General features: G+C 40.1%; 1 protein-coding gene across 1 annotated transcript in view; it reads right to left on the bottom strand.

The window, feature by feature from the left end:
• Positions 1–17,264, bottom strand: part of bcas3 (BCAS3 microtubule associated cell migration factor) — a 319,739-nt gene that overhangs the window by 12,281 nt on the left and 290,194 nt on the right. The window lies entirely within an intron of this gene.

The raw sequence follows: 17,264 nt of genomic DNA, 5'->3' as shown, positions 1-17,264 counted from the left end.
CCTCCCCAAGGGAGTAATAAAGTTCTATTGTATTCTATTCTACAAATAGATTTTAAGTGAAATAAAAAGAACTGCACAAAAGAGCAGGTGATGTGTGTGGAAGAGTATTCACACACACAAAAACTAATTTAAAAATGCTAATTCTCTTCATTTGTTTACACCAGCAAGTCCTGCCCAATTAAAATTCTGTAAATTTTAAGGTCTTATTTTTAACAGTAAATATGTAAATATGGGAAATTTTAAAAACCACCTTTTAGTCATTCTAGTTTAGTTGTTGTTACTGCTCTTTAAATATCATATAGGTTTATAGAAACCTGCTTTTCAAGGATTATTAACTTTAAATATCAAACTAATGCAAAACACAGTCTGACCAAAAACCCTGAAACATTTCGACCTTTACTACATCCCAGCGACAAAGACATTTATTATGGACAAGAACAACAAAAACAAGCTCCTGACAGAGACTTGGGATGTTTAAAACGCAGATGAAAATTTGTTTTCCTTAACTTAGTATTATGAGGTAAATGTAACAGCGACAGCTCTTGAGTCATTAAGCCACTGACAGGCAAAAGCAGACTAACTGACATAAGACATATTTCCATTGTGTGAGGAATGCAAAGAGGCAGAATGAAAAGTCAGACGTGCATTTACTCGATGGACACAGTTCTGGTTTTTGAGAGTGTTTGAAAGCAATAAAGGGTTGGAGTTATTTCTGCTTGTCCAATAGGAATTCATAATTTCCTAAAAGTAGCCCCTGTAATCAGGATAAATCAAGGATGGTTTTAAAATGTTATAACATAGAAAGAAAAAACTGGCATTTAGAGGCTCGGAAAAAGAAGAGCAAACCATGTTGTGCAAGCTTCCTCTCAAATTACTGTCAGTTCGTAACAGAAGATTATTGCACTCATCATTGGGATCATTTTGGCTCATTTCCCAATTACTGAAATAGACATCCTCGTATTGCTTTTGTTTGCATTTAAGTGACATCGAGTAGAAGAGAGAGATAACATTATCTCTATAGCATCAGCATGAATCAGATGCTTTTCATACTTAAGCTCTAATTTTTTTTAATATGGCGTAATCATGGACGGGCTTTCATCTGGGACAAGTGGCTGCACAGATCCTCAATACACACAGAAAGCCAGTCGTCTGCATTAGTATAGACAGAACATGATATCAGTGCATCATTTCTTTCTCTGGCTGCGTTCGAGTCGGTCAGTCCTTCCCTCCTCTCATGGAGAAATGGGTGTTTTCAAAAGCCTCTGAGGGGTGGAAGTCTGTAAAAGGTGCTAATGTGTAGAAGCTGTCTCATCCTGTTTCACATTGTCAGTGTCAGTAAGGAGGTTATTTCCTTGCATTACAAAGCCATTAATGCACTTAGAAGAACAGAATAATGTTGGGAATCATTGGAGTTAGTGCTTCATAAAGTGCTGAATGTTTTACGTGTTAGCCATTTCAGATTAATATTTATTAAATAATCTTCATACAAAGCAAATAAGTGTTTGAAAGATATGAAACAGGCAGGTCTCATAAGCAGAATGGATCCAGGTCGATTTTGTCTTTTTCTTTTCAGCCTGCACTCATGGAAGATTGTAGTGGTTGCTAACAACAATAATAATAATAACAAGCCCACAATGTCCAAAAGAACAGTGGTGTAAGATGGTGAGATTCAAAGAAGCGCTCACAGTGGACAACAGCACAAAACAGAAACAGTCCATGTCAATCCATCCCTTTAATTCCTGACTCGGGGTTTACAGCAGTTCTCGGAGCAGGAGACTGAAGAGGGAAGTTTAGTCCAGTTTTTGGTCCTTGAATTTACTCGAGGATGAACTCGCTCGCTAAAAGAGGCTCTTTGTTAACACGTTTAAGCCAGTACTCCAACATCACCACCCGATCCTAAACAGAAGTGGTGGACGCTCCCATTATTGAACTGGTGGGCAGTTTCCAGGATTTGGGCTCAAGGGAAATCCAAATCCTCAGAATCCAACATCTGAGGAAATGGCAGTCGAGCAAACGATGCTGTCAAGGACTGATAGGCTGGCAACAGGCTACGTCCTGATGCCAGACCACGCCACTTCTGTTTGAAGAATTGTGATTAGGTGATTTAAGGACTAAATGCTATACTAGTACTTGTATAGTGCTTTTCTACTCTGAGCACTCCAAAGGCTTTTTACTACAAACCTCATTCTCCGCGTCACACACACGGCACAGGCTTGCACAGCTGCACTGATGTCCTTAATACTGGTCTACTGAACACATATGAGCAGAAATGGTTATTAAATTTCCTGAACATGAGTGAGAAATGTAAAACTGAATGTTTCAGTAGATTTGTATGCCTTCAGTTAGTCTTCAACAAGTCTTCTAACTATTAAAAGGGTTTATAGGACGTGCAGTTGTTGGTATCAGCTGAACTATCCAGTGATTTCTGTAGCTCCCCCCTGGGGCCTGTGTGAACTCTGCAATCCAATGCCTTAGTTAGGACCTTAACTTCTATATGCTACCATAACACAATTTGATTCAGCTGTAAGTATACACCAACCAAACAAACAGCTTATATGCAAACTTGGGATTTAGGACTCATCATAGCGCAGAAACAGCACCGGTGAAGGCTACTAACGATCTTCTCATGGCCTCTGATAGTGAACTCATCCCTGTACTTATCTTGCTTTACTACTGCTATCACATTTTACATCGGAGACTGGAGTACACTGTTGAGATTAAATGAAATGTGCTACATTGCTTTATAACATATTTATCTCATACAATGTAATCTATGTAAACATACAGTCTTCCTCCACAAGGCCTTCCATGAGCCTCTTTGATGGGACAGATCATTTCACGTTACTTGAGTTTCCCTTGTGCAATATTATAAAACACTGCATACATTTCCACTGCTATGCAGATGATACTCAGTTATATTTATCTACAAAGCCAGATGACACAAATCAGGTTGTTAAACTACAGGCGTGTTTTAAAGATATAAAGTCTGGATACCTGTGCTCTCGTGTAAATTCCATTTTCTTTTATCAGCACAAAGTCAAAAATATCCTGTCTCGATATGATGCTGAAAAACTAGTTCCTGCATTTGTTTCTTTTAGGCTTGACAAACTGTAACTTTGTATCAACAGCTGTCTGGAAAATCTTCCGTTGATTTAAAATGCCACAGTGAGAGTGCTGACAGGAGCTACGAAGAAAGAGCATATTTCTCCTACATTAACTTCTCTTCATTGATACGTGTGATTTCTAGAGTTTCTTGAAGTAGAACGGGAGTCAGAGTTTGTATTCAACCTCTGCATATGCTCAGCTAGTTATTCTTTTCTCTTAAAATGCTGTAACTGGAATAAGAGTCAGACTGTACTGGTTGTTTTCATTATCATATATCAATCACTAAATAATATGTAACTACTGTACAAATACAAATGCAATCATTTACTCGTTTATTGCAGGGACATTTTTATTAGGTAGAAGTCAGTTTATTGTTTGCTCTTTTTCTAAGATTTTTCCAAGATTACAACATATACACAAGCGCAGAGTGACACTGACACACACAGACACGTACACAGTTACATTTACACACTAAAAAAGAAGCACATTTTGAAAACAACCTTTTCTGTTTCTGTAAAGTTATTTTGTCAGTTTTCAACATTTCCCTCTGTTCTCTCTGCATTTATGCAAACAGACGTGTCCACAGTTGGACATTTTGTTGACAGGAAATTCCCGTGTTCGAAGAAGCCGCCCTCGTTTGGCTTAGCTTAGCCGCTTCTCCATTATGTATCCTATCACTTATTCATGCCACCATATTTTATTAATGAACACACAAATACATACCTATATGCAGACTCATGTGAGGAGAGATTGCACGTGTCGACATGAAATTGAGGATTACGGGATCCCTGCAGAACGTATGCATAGGTCTGTGTTGAGTGCATGAGTTACAAAAACATCACCTGATCTGTATACTAGCAGACTTTGCAAGTATTTGCAAAAATCTGATATTTTTCATGATGTGCTATAAGGATGAATATGATGCGATCTGCTGGGTCATACATGTAATATAATATTTAAAAAAAAAACATAATTTCTAAAGTGTGTTTTGTTTAAAAATATTTTTAATTTTACACCAGGGAGGAAGCTTACATCGTTTAAAGATTCAAAAATGTTTTCACATCTCAAAATCCTGAAGTAGTTTACATAATGAGCCCTGTAGCTTCCAACAATCTTAAGAAGTCCAACAAAGTGTTTTCCACATGGAATAAAATCTGCTTCTGACACGCCCCTCAGAAGTGGCCTTCCTGAGCTCACAAGGACTCCGTCTTTGATGGTTAATCAAAGGAAGCAGATAAATGAAGTCATTCCACAAACCTATAAATGGTGCACAAAAGTATTTATGTGTAGAAGTAAAGAAATCTTGAGCGTAATCTTTGTATCCATCCTGCTTTTACAACTCTTCACACCTCAGTTGGTTTCAAACACAGATTTAAGTGTCAGTGTGAAGAGAGAAGATCTCAGGTGCTGTCAGACAATCCAGTATACACAGAAGCACTAAGGCTTCTTTTAACAGTGAAAAGCTGGAAGCTTATGTTTTCTCACTCGTTCAGCGCTGATGCATCAGGATACAGTGAGAAATGGGGTCGTCTTGAAGTGAAGAACCATGAAGTCATAACCATTCATAGACTGAACGTGGATTACAACAATTTCAAGTTCACTTAATGCTCCGATTCACATGAACCACAGGTTTTTGTGCTATAATTAAAACATATAACATATCATCAGCAGGTTAATAATGTCCCCTGATGTGTCAGCGGTACACAAAGTATGATAACCTCAGCCCACGTCTGGTATCTTTACCCCAAATTTCAAACTGCTTCAGTATCATGCGAGCAGAGTCGCTAGTATCAGCTGGAGTGACAGTTTGGAGAAAATGGCCTGCGTGCAGTTTGAGTGACGGGTCACGGATCACGGCGAGTTCACTGCTCGAGTCAGCAGAGCGACAGACGCTGCTGCGACAACAAGTATTTCGCTGCGTGCTGCTGCCGCCGCCAACGGTGGTGGAGCAGATTGGGTGAAGTGGATGGCCTTTAGCCACGAGTCCATTTTTGCACAAAGTGTTTCCCCGCTCCTCTTGTTGTCTGACCAACCCAAAACAGACACGGGAGCAGGGCTTTAAAAAGCGCTTCCCACCACTCTAACCATCTTCCTCTTTCTCGCCCTAATTCTCTCACTCACTATGCTCTCCCTCGCCCTCTTTTTCTGTGAGCCCTCACAGCCCTGTGTGTGTGTGTGTCTGTGTGTGTGTGTGTCTGTGTGTGTGTGTGTCTGTGTGTGTGTGTGTGTGTGTGTGTGCGTGTCTCCCCAGAGCGAGCTGTTAAGTGCAGTCTCCCAAAAACTCCACAAAAGCCCATTTGCAGTCCACACAACATATACACAAGCGCAGAGTGACACTGACACACACAGACACATATATACACACAGTTACATTCACACACTGAGTATCTCACACATGCAGACACACATACATGCACACTTTTCACACTTCCCTCTGGGCAAACAAGGCAGAGTGGCAGAAACGAGGCTGGGATAAATGATACAATGATATCCAGGCCTGACTTGTCAGTAGAGTTGAGAGAGAGGATGAGGAGGATGAAGAGGAGGAGGGGCAGGCAGTGGTAGCTCTGAATACAGGAATTATTCTTCAGCGTCTCACTGTGTCGACACACATTACGCTCAAACTTTGGCCTGGCAATGTGGAGAGGGAGGGAGAGAGAGAGGTGGGTGAAGCGCTGAGGGGCAGCTATAATGACCACACTCTGCTTTCACACTCTCCGTCTCTTCTCTCAGCACCGTACTCTCTGGCCTTAGCCTCACATTCCCTTTTCTGTTCTTCCACTTGGTCCCTGACATCTTTTCCCCCCTCTCTTCCTCGCTGCGTTTGTTCCTTCGGTCTGTCACGGCAGGGCTGAGTAGCTTTCAGGGAGAGAGTGCACTCATTTGCTCTCTCTCTCTCTCTGCTGCTTTCTTCTCTCTCTTTGGTTAAAGCGAGGGGACAACTTGGCCCTCTGGGCATGTCACAAAATCATTAACTAATAGTTTTGAGTTAGTCAAGTATCCAAATGGTGCGTGTGGTCCGTGACGTATTGAGACTGCATTCACAGCTTGTCATGCACCACAGACGCAAGCTGCCTTTAGATCGAAGCGTCCAGAAAGCCGGTAACTAAAGACTGGCCATGTTTCAGTCAGACTTTACTAGGTGGTCAGGGTAACATTTTGAGTAGGGATGTCTGATTCATGATTTATTCAGCCAGCCCTCTGGACAGATTGAGAAAGACTTCGAGTTCATGACAAATCACACTGGCATGTTGAAAACCTAAACTATTATGTTCGACTCGTTTGAGGAAACCAAAAGCAGACACGTTCAGCCCTCCGATGCTTTTTCCTGTACTTCTGCTGACCAGTGCTTCTCACTGATGTCCCATGCAATTATGTCTATCGGTTGTTGTCAGACCACAGCCAGTCAGTGAGCTTATGATGGAGCTGAAGCCGAGTTCATATAAACCCTCTGTGAGAGCAAGTATGTGCGGGTCCAGAAGAAATCAGTAATTACACATGCTTGTTTAAAAACATGTTTAAAAAACAATTAAACAAACTTCAAACATGCACCAGATCCATCCTGCTATACCTTTGGATAACTGATTAAAGGAAAAACATGGGAGATTTCAGGGCGAGGTGTTAGGCAGCACTCTCAATCACCAGCAACAAAATAACCAACGAAGAAAAGATTTACTTTCATATCAAATCAAATCAAAATTTATTTATATAGCACATATTAAAAACAACAGTGTTGACCATAGTGCTTCACAGTCAATAAAAACAGGAGACAGTTAAAACAAACAATAAAAGGACAACAAACAATAGGTAACAACGCAACAAGCTAAAACAGCCAACTAGACAGAATCAAAAGCCAAAGTAAAAAAATAAGTTTTAAGACGTAATTTAAAAGACTGGATAGACTCGGCAGTGCGAATATGAACGGGGAGGTTATTCCAGAGTCTGGGTGCCACGGATGCATATGATACACTGAAAATCCAGGAAAGAGCTGTGTTCTTTAGATTTGCTGTTTTTAGGCATTTTTACATCCATATTCATGGGTCTTCATCTGTGACTGATGATACAGGTAAACTCTGTCTCCTAAAGTTACAAGCATTTAATTTAAAAAGGATTTTTTATGGCAGTATAATATTTAAACACAAGTACGACTCTCATCTTTAAAAATGATACAAATAAATTTGGCTTTTCCTGGAATAATTATGGAAGAAGCCTTTGTTCACTGCACTCTCAAAAGCAGAGGACAGCAAACACGTGCCTGAGGTAATACAAACATAAAAAGGTGTTTCCTGTTAATGAGGGTGAAAAATGAGTTTGGGTTTGATTGTTTAAGGACATCTCTTCACTTCCTAAACAGCACATCTGCACGACTGCCTTCAAGACTCTGATCAGCCCATGTGAAAACCATGAGTGACAGGACAGATCCACGCAAAGTTTCAATAACTGACCGAACAGCACAAAAATCCAGAGGAACAAGTTGTTCTGGTTTCACCTGCAGGAGCTGCTTCCAAACTGTGGCTCATGGCGATACAGTTAATTCTCTTAGTTTGACAAATAGGTCTTTAATAAAAAAGGCATTAAAAATGTAAAGATGCTGAAATGCACTTCTTTTGTGATCACTGTGAGATAACCTGATGGCTCTTTGTGCTTTGTTGCTATCAGAAAGTGCCACAAAAACCTTAATCCACCCGGAAAGGCTGGTTTTAAAATATTCATTTTGCAATTTTGCTATTTTAATATGTGGTGTAGTTGTGCTATATATTTAATGCTTAGCTGATGGGAGCCAGAAATACTTTATTTACTATATTTACCCCCAAACCAAAAATTGCGTAGTCCTGCCTTGATAGCGCAGTCATATCAAAGAGAAAGTACACCCTCATTCATTTTTAAGGTTTTAAATGTCAGAAATAATTAAAAAAATCTTCTGCTCCTTATTAGGTCTCACAATTCATTCTCTACAGCTTATCCTTATCAGGGCCGTGGGGGGCTGGAGTCTATCCCAGCTACTATAGGGGGGGAGGCGGGGTACATCCTGGACAGGTCTGATGCAGGGCTAACACAGACAGACGCACAACTATTCGCACTCACGCCTATGGGCAATTTAAAATGACCAATTAACCTAACTGCACTAACACAAACACGTGGAGAACATGCAAACTCCAGAAAGGCTCCGGCCAGGTGGTGGAGTCGAACTCTGGACCCTCTGAGACATCAGAGCTAACGACCGACGATCAATTAAAAAAACACAACATGTTATGCTTTGTCATTTGTTATTTATGTGAAAAAAAGAAATGGACTCTGGTGTACTGATTTCCAAATAGAGTTGATTAACTGATCATCAACAAATGTGCAAGCAAAGGCTTTTGCAGTTTGGACATCTAGAGCATTGAAGACATCACCAATGATCTTAGAGAGATCTGTAGTTTCCAGTTAACCTATGAAGGTTATAAGGCCCTATCCAAAAAGCTCTATTTGATTTTAACTTGAGAAAAATCATTCACAAGTGGCAAACTCTGACAGATTGAAGTGTACCAGGAGAGGACGTCTTCTCTCTAACAAGAACAAGGCAGCACAGCTTAGGTTTGCAAAGATGGATCCAACCAAAACACAAGATTTCTTTAACAATGTCCTTCGAACGGACGAGGCCGAAGTGAAGATGCCTGGCCACAATGCACTGCACAGCACAAACGTCTCATTTCAACTGCACTTGGAACAAAATCTAGAACAAAACGTCTGGAAAACAAAAGAATCAAAGTGTTGCAAAGTCCAGTGTATCTTTGTTTTTGTTAAATAAATAATGTCACGTGCTATCATGTGTTATGTGAGTTATCTCATTTTAGGACCTGACAATGATCAGATAATTTTTTCACTATGCCTCTGCATGAAACAAATCTGAAAAAGGTATATCCATGAATAACACTGATGCATCACGAAGCACTATGTGAAACTACTTTTTGTGTGGAATCTTTGGTAATGACTGAAACAAAAGCTAGCATTAAATATCTAGTCAGAATCAAAGCCTTGTTTTCTACCCACTGTGACTGGATTTCATTCTAACATAGTTGCTCATGTACAAGATTCTTTGGGAAAAACAAAACATTTCTCAAAAAAAGGACACGTTGCTCAGCACCACTGATGCTTAGACGAGAATTTTCACATTACCAATAAACAAATTTAGACCAAATATAACTGATATATCTGTGACAAGGCGGGCATGATGGTACTAGAAGCCGAAGCAGATTATGGTCAAAGCTTGCTTGCATGTTGCTCTCGTTGGCGTGTGTGTTACTGTATGGTTATTTATGTATGTTTAGTACTGAAGCCAGCAGACGTCTGGACTGATTGATAGGAAAAGAAGGACCTCCGAGCCTGAGCAACCCGCAAATCCTCCACTCATTCCTGTATATTGTTGTTCTTATGATGGGTATCAGTGTACTAAAACAAGGCTGAATAGCAAAGAAACCAGTCAGTCGGCAGGATAATAACATGGCTTTGTGTGAAAGGAGTACGCAGCCAATTCAAATACAGGATGTATTGTGCGACCATTAAATCACACAGCTGTCTGAACAGGCGTGCAGTTTAGTTTCCATGTTTCCGTAATAGCCCAATTAATGAGGTTTTCTATTGAATGATTTATATATAATTGCAAAAAGAGGCTATACATTTTTACACAAAAAAATTATTTCAAAAGATTAACCTATTTTTTTTCCTGTGCAGCTTGTTTGCATGACTTCAAGCTTGAAGAGCAGACACAGATCAGATACTTTGTCTCCAAGTCATGTCATTCACAGTCGGAACAAACCTGCTCGGTGCGTATGAACTTTGGTGACGTCACACTAAAATTTACAACTTAAGCGCTCCTTTGTCATCTCAACCTGCCATTTTCACTTCCAGTAGTGTCTTCTAAGTTTTCCCTGAATGTGTCTGATAATCTGAAAACGTGTTCCTTTTAACTGTGACAATATTATTCTATGTTGGAATTATAGTCCCAGAATTATTTTGAATTTGCTGGAGTGTTTGCATTATTTTTCACACAACCTCTAAATATAGTGCTGTCAACACTGGTTTTACTTATAAGCAAACGCTTTTGTTTTGCTGTGCTTGTAGGTTTTTTGCTTTTTTTTTAACTTTTTATTTTATTTATTTGAACAACTCACCTGTCCATTACGCATACAGTTTCTTCAGAATAACAGAATATAAAGAGAGTCACAAACTCAAGACAGTGAAATTAGAAAGAAAAAGGAACAAACAAATATATATATGTATAAAAATATAAATACATATAGAATAATAATTAGAAAAATAAGATAAAGTAAAACAAAAGAAAAAAAAGGAACCATGCCTGTGGTGTCAAACATTTCCATCGTTCATTTCACTTCTTTTTTTTTTTTTTTGTATGCCCATCTTCATTCAGTTCAGTCTTTTTTTTCCTGTGCTTGTAGGTTTACTTTCAAAGACACTATCACGTCTACATAAAGGCATGCATTCCCAAAATAAGATCACAGCAGACTTAGATTTTAGCTGCTAAGTGGCTATCATATGTGATATAAAGCCCTTGGAGGTCACACTGACCTCAGAACAGGTCCTAATTAATAGTAAAAGCATTATATTTTTTTTGAACCACTCCACCGCTAACCACTGCTCCGCCACAGAGCCACGGCACAACGGTTAGTGCTGTTGCCTCATAGGAAGCCGGCTCTTGGTTCAAAGCCTGCCCGGGGCCTTTCTGTGTGGAGTTTGCATCAAATATGAAGCAGATAATACAATAAAGCAGTGTATAAATGTACTCGTAAGTGCTTTGAGTGGTCAGTACAACTAGCAAAATACTGTATAAATAACAGTGCACTGGGGGTTTATTTTTTTCCCTAAGAAGGTGGGTGTCATGGTGAGTGTGAGGTTATGTGTGAACCTGGTTGGCAAAGCCTTGATTGTCCCTGTGTATAGACTTGAATGTTGGTATATTGCACACAGCAATTCTAGTTTAAAACCAATAATTATGCAGCTGTCAGTTCACTGTATCACTACGAAGTCATTTCCCATTTAAAGGAAGCTCCAGTCTGCTGGGGCATGACAATGACAATAATGAGAGAAACTAGCATGCTAACGAGATAACGTGGTGAATATAAAGCTAAACAGGCAATAATCCCCTCTGAAAGAAGTCTGGTTTTATTCAAAACACTACATCTGAATGAGAAGCTCCAACTTTGGATTGTGCAAAAGTATCTGCAACTGCAATAGAGGCGAGACCCATATAAAAGATATCTGAAGAGTAGCAACACTCTTGCATAACGATTTGCAGCTGCCATCTCGAGTCCAGGCTGTCAAAAGTGCCGTTGTTTGAGCGCAGAATTTTTTAAAAAGCTACTTTCATGTCAGTAGCTTCTGGGAAGCTGTATGACTCTTTCCCTGCACAGACCTTCTGTTGGGGAACAGCTCATCATTTAAACTGCAGAGATGACAGCAGCAGTTTTCTCATCGTTACACAGAGGTACACTTTAACCAGGAGACATTTTTCTCAGTGTTTTGAAGACAAGATCCAAATCTGAAAATGTAACAGAAAAATAATGGGCCCATCAACCAATTATTGCCCACAGGGACTAATAACCAAAGCAATTATGCTGCTTTAGAAATGAGTAAGAGTAATGAGTAATGTATTACATTTTTCCAGTCAAGGGCCCAACACCAGTTAGATGCATACAGGAGATTACAGGCTCTTGGCAGTTGCCAGTGGCATTAGAACAAGAAAGCATTATATTTGATAGGTTATTGTAATATACAGTGCACATTCATCAAATGGTCCAAATGGAAAAAGAGCATGCTATTAAAGTGCAATGCTGTCTAGTGTAATATTGATTAGTAAATGGGGTGAGAGAGATAAGCAGCAAGGTGCCATCTCTTTAAGATAGTTACAAGTGCTAAAACAAACATGCTCCCATATGTTCCAGCAAACATACACACAGTTCCTTTGTTAGAGAGGAAACCGTCAATCTTCACCGAGTAAATACATCAACAGACATTTCCTACTTCAAACTTTCTTTATCTTTTAGAGATTTTTTCAAACACATACAAAGCAGCGCATGAGCCAATGTTTTCTCTGAAGTGATAACATCAGAGGTTCAGTGGAACTCTCCCAAAGCCTACATACAGTGTGTCACCCAGCCAGAGGCCTACAGTCGACGCTCCAACCAGCAAATTGCCAATTATTAAGTCAGGGTGACTGTTTGGATCACTGCCTGCAAGTTCATAAATAATAACATTTTTAGAAGTACAGCAGGCCAGTCACCTGGACAGAGTCACATGGGACACACACACACGTGCAAAAACATATAGAATGCACACGTGTACATGCAAATTCAAGTAATTGCAAACATGTGCATACACTACAGAGAAAATTATAGACTGTTTTCCTGCTAATGCATGTATGTGAAGAGTATATAACTATAAAAAAAGTAAAGGCACACACTAACCTATTGTATATACATTTAGTATACACATACGCACACACAAGAGTACATTCGCACATACCGCTTAAAAATGAACATGTGGAAAGGGTAGTTAAAATTCATGCATACACTAACACCCAACCATTTACACAGAAACACACACACACACACATAAGGAAGTGCACTCAGCCTTTTTGTGTTGATAAGGCTCCCCTAAATATTTGTGTTGAGTCGGGCTTTGAAAGAGCCAGCTGGGTTCTGGGCTGTTCAGACACTTTTGCTATTATTATCATTATTATTATCATTATTATTATTATTGTTGTTATTATTGTTACTCCCAGTTTCTTTGAGCTGGGCTCCAACAAACAGGGTTACATTTGACCTGCAGGGTGTGGGTGGTCCCCTGGACCCTTCCCTCATCAATCAAACAGGGTGAACTCAACACACAGTCTGTAGCAAAGTAACATGAAAAACAAATAATGTTCAATGATATTTGGCTATTGGTTACACCACTCTGTGCTATGATGATTATGTGAGTCATAAAGACTTAGTGCTCTATCTTGTGCTCATCACTCAGAGAACGTCTTGACATCAGATCAGGTATCAGATAAACAAAGCTGGACATCAAGCATTATATGAATTTTAATTGACAGAAAATGATGCTAAAACTGAATGTACTTTTATGAAGTGACTGTAAACAGGCTGTCATGAAGCCTTGTAAGTATGTAGATGGTGATAAAGTTTGAAAATTGATGTGGTTTGTTGAAGTACAATGTTTCAATTCAATTGAATTGTAAAGAGCATCAGTTCAGGCTGAGTTTCAGAATCAGAGCATTCTTCAGAATAATATACTTTCTTTAAAGCCTGTTAGCAGTTATTGCAAGTGTTTGGTCAAGTAATCATTGCTGCCCCTGGATTGGGAATCAATATAATAAAACTATTAACCTGCACTCAAACACAGCTGTTATCCAACTGCAATAACACATCTGAATACTACAAAAAAATGTCCATCACGCCACTCTTGTGTTAATCTATGCACGGTCTGAAGCATGTGTGTGGGAATGTATGTGAATGTTTTACTGTTATATCTTATTAGTATTTTAAGTATTCTATCTATTTTATTTATTGAATTTTATTGTTTTATTTATATTTTGATATTGCTAGGGATGATGCAATGATCGGGGACCATTCTTAATTTCGTTGTTCTCATGACAATGACAATAAAGTTTCTGATTCTGATTCTGATTCATTGATTCAAAATATGTTGCATGTATTGGCAACATTCTGTCGATTTGCCCAAACAGAGCAGAGACAGAGCACTATATGTACACGTGGCTTTTATTTCTACATACAGCATTCTGTATTTGAACTATTTTGTTCTTATCAAAACTGCTAGTACTGAGCCTGAAATACCCATCCACCACAGACACGATGAAAGCAAAAATGTAATCACAGCAGTTCATGTTGTTTTATGTACGTTTTACGGCCCCATATTAAACGAAGTAATAAAACAATGGCCCAGAAGCAAGTCACAGCTCCAAATTTGAAATGCTAACCTTTATTTAGCTCTAGTCAAAGGCTGTTTACCATGACACCTCACTGATTCAACTCATTATGGGACTGTTTTGATCTCCTGCTGTAAACATGGAACTGGGATCTCTTTCCTTGGAAAACTCTGATGCACAGCAAGTGACACAACAGCTACGAGCACTGGACACCAACGATGGAGACGAGATGAAAATACTCCACCACTTAAAAATATTGTGTACCGCATAATAACATGATGTGAGCAAATGAACACAACATGTGCCATTGTTCCTGCTCTCAGCTGAGATACACCAGGTTGTGTTTAGCAGTAGTCCACTGTCCATATGGCTTCAATGGAATTTATGTTGGGCAGGCACCAATAAGACAAATCTAATTAGCAACATTATATCATTGGAGCCAAATCTAATTTCAGTCCCAGTGTGTTTTAGTCGTCAGTGACTCTCTCCCCTCCTCTTCTTCATCTTCTCTTCTCTCTCTCCCTCTGTCCATCCGTCCATCTCTCTGTGTGAGTGTCACCTGCCCTCTGAGCTGGCGACGCTGGGTCTCGGCATTAGCGTGAGAGCCCTATTACACTGACTGGAGGCTTTGTTTTCCCTGTGAATCTGCGAAAGTGTATGTGTGTGTTTGTGTGTGTGTGTTCTCGAGAAGAATGTCAGAGAGATGGTGATTTGTTACATCAGCAAGCATTCCAGCCCTGAGACCCTCTGAGTGTGTGTGTGTGTGTGTGTGTGTGTGTGAGGAGACATGCAGAAAGGAAACACCATCGTTTGTGGCCGTACACCAATCCAAATATGCTTCAGTAGATTATCAGGGAGCAAACAGTTTTCAAAGACGGGAACAAAACTGTAATAAATATCAGTGGGAAGCATAAATAATAACACATAATGTGTTGACTGGTTGTGCATACAGGATAGAAAAGTTTGTAAAAATTTCACTCAGCAATTGTGCAGAAACATGTGCCACACGTGCAGGTGAGGTGAGAGTGTGTTTGCACTCATGTTCAAGGTCTATGTTAGCCACTCGGTGTCTAAGCACTGGGGCCACAGGTCCCAAGTAAATGGATTCTCTGTGCAAGATACCATCTGCTGCTGCTCATCTAACCCTCAGACTGACACACATGCACGTGCACCCCCCCACACACACTATAGACACACAATAGACATGGACAGGCACAGGACTCAGATCTTCTAAATCAGGGCTAAGAGCGCTTTTTAACATTTCTTGAAACAATATCACAAAGAATGAAGAAAGGCAGACCTGGTGGTCTCACTATAGTGAGCTCGTCTCGAATTAATATATGATCATTGAGAAGTTCTGGTGTCAGGCACACATATAGGTGAGTATACCTGCTGTTTGTTTTGTTTTAAATTATACTCGGGAATAATATTCATGCAGCTGATATGGAATCTGACTTCTACAGTCTGTACAGGCAAAATAAAACTAAATTCACCTTCTTGTCTGATTATTGTGAACTTTCCCAACAAAAGAACATTAGACAATATTCATGAGTTACTTTAAACAATGGAAACAATTAAAAGAATTTACATTCTAAAATTACATTTTAGTTACAATTCTGGTTGCTTTTCACATTGGTATATAAATGCCTGTAACGACAGTGTGGGCGTGGCATAGAAAAGGTCATAATGAGCTTTCAGAGTCAGTGACAGGGCAGATTTCAAAGGAACAAATATATCTTTTTCAGTACAAGAGTTTCAATAAAAAGTGCTCATTAAAAAAATGGTGAACTGTTCCTTTAAGCTTTTCATGTATAGCTTGTGTCAATACCGACCACTTGTTCAATAAACAGGTTATCAAACACACTGCACACTAACCAAGTTGGATGGCATCGTCAGAGCCAGGTTCCTTTTTCTTCCATGGGAAACCACAACTTGTGGCCATCCCGGGCTCTCTCCTCCGTATAGTACAAACAAGAACATTTCCCATATGTTACAATGTAGAAGTGCTGCGCTATTAGATTAGCCTACAGAGTCTGAAGCCTCTCCGTCTCTATGAATGGATGGATGGAGGAACCAGCAAGTCCATCGCATTCCCTGTGGATGATGTCTTCATCGTGGCCGAAGGCGCAGGAAAGGGAGAGTGTGTGTATACGTCGCGGGCGTATTTTGATGTAATGTGATCAGTAATGAATTTTGTGTTGCATTAGGGGGAGTGGAGGGGAACAGAGGTGGTCGGGAGAGAATACCAGGGGGAACACGAAGCGACTGACTAGTAGTGTCCACGAGTCTCCGGCATCTAATCTAATGAAGAGACTCAGAGAGGGAGATGGGGGAGAGTGGTGGTAGTGGAGGTGGGGTCAGTAAAAAAGAGTGATGAGAAGAGAGAGAGAGAGAGATGCTACAAATGAGGTTAAGTCTGAACGGAGTGGGAGGACGGGGGTGGACTTGGTTGGATATGGCCAGGGATGTTTGGGAGGGGTGGGGTGGGCTGGGGGTTGATAGTCGATGCTAAATCCATTAGGGCCTTGTGACCATCGCACTCCCTTACCCCAAAACCCTCTGCACCCCCTCCCCCCCACACACATTTAAGTCAAAGGAGCTCTTGTTCACTTAAAGGGGGGGGGGTTGGGTGTGTGTGTGTGGGGTTGGGGGGGGGGGTTGAGCACGCTGTCGCTTCCTAAATGAGTTAACCATTTGGACTGTCAGGGCCAACAGCATGTCTGCTGCGCACACACACACACACACACACACACACACACACACACACACAGGAAGCCACAAACTAAAGCTGGTCGTGTGCTGATATGCCCTAACCTCGTACACACATTCAGACGAGCAGAACATCCTACAAGCTTTGAGGTAATCAATTTCTGGACCTTGACCTGAGAAGCACTGTATGCTGGAAGTCAGGCTACATAACAAACACTTAGCTGCACTGAAAACATCTCTAATGAGGTAAATACCTATGAGCAAAACAAAAGAAAGGAAAACACCCAGATGATCATTTTTGGTGCATGCAAATATGGATTTCTACAAAATCACGTAAAATTGCAATGCTCAGAATCATAAAGAATCTCAGTAACTCACAACGATGTGTTTCAGTGATAAGAAATATGTCAATTTCTGCCGGCTCATCACAGTGTGTTTACTGGATTTTGACTGTTTTAAACTCAGACTGCTGATTTTTAGAAAAATTCTAAGAAAGTCTATTTTA

Source organism: Aulonocara stuartgranti (genome assembly GCF_965226115.1).
Source record: "Aulonocara stuartgranti genome assembly, chromosome: 14".
NCBI lineage: Eukaryota > Metazoa > Chordata > Actinopteri > Cichliformes > Cichlidae > Aulonocara > Aulonocara stuartgranti.
Note: the sequence above shows the minus strand (reverse complement) of the source record. Positions and strands in the feature narration are given on the sequence as shown.